A 211-nucleotide genomic window follows, 5' to 3' on the forward strand; every position below is an offset into this window, starting at 1 on the left:
AAGTGTGCGCTCTTGAACGTGATTGTCATATTCAGAAATACGAGTGACAGGATGGGGAATGTGCGCGTTCAAATCTATGACAATGCCCCCAGGGCGGAGAATGTACAATGAATTGTCCTTTCCTTGTTCCAACATAGTCTAGTATATACATATTAGCCAAGTGCACGGCCCAACCAATGAGTTGTGAGACATCTGGAAAGAAAATCCTTAT

This window comes from Tigriopus californicus, unplaced genomic scaffold (genome assembly GCF_007210705.1).
Source record: "Tigriopus californicus strain San Diego unplaced genomic scaffold, Tcal_SD_v2.1 Contig225, whole genome shotgun sequence".
NCBI classification, from domain to species: Eukaryota; Metazoa; Arthropoda; class Copepoda; order Harpacticoida; family Harpacticidae; genus Tigriopus; species Tigriopus californicus.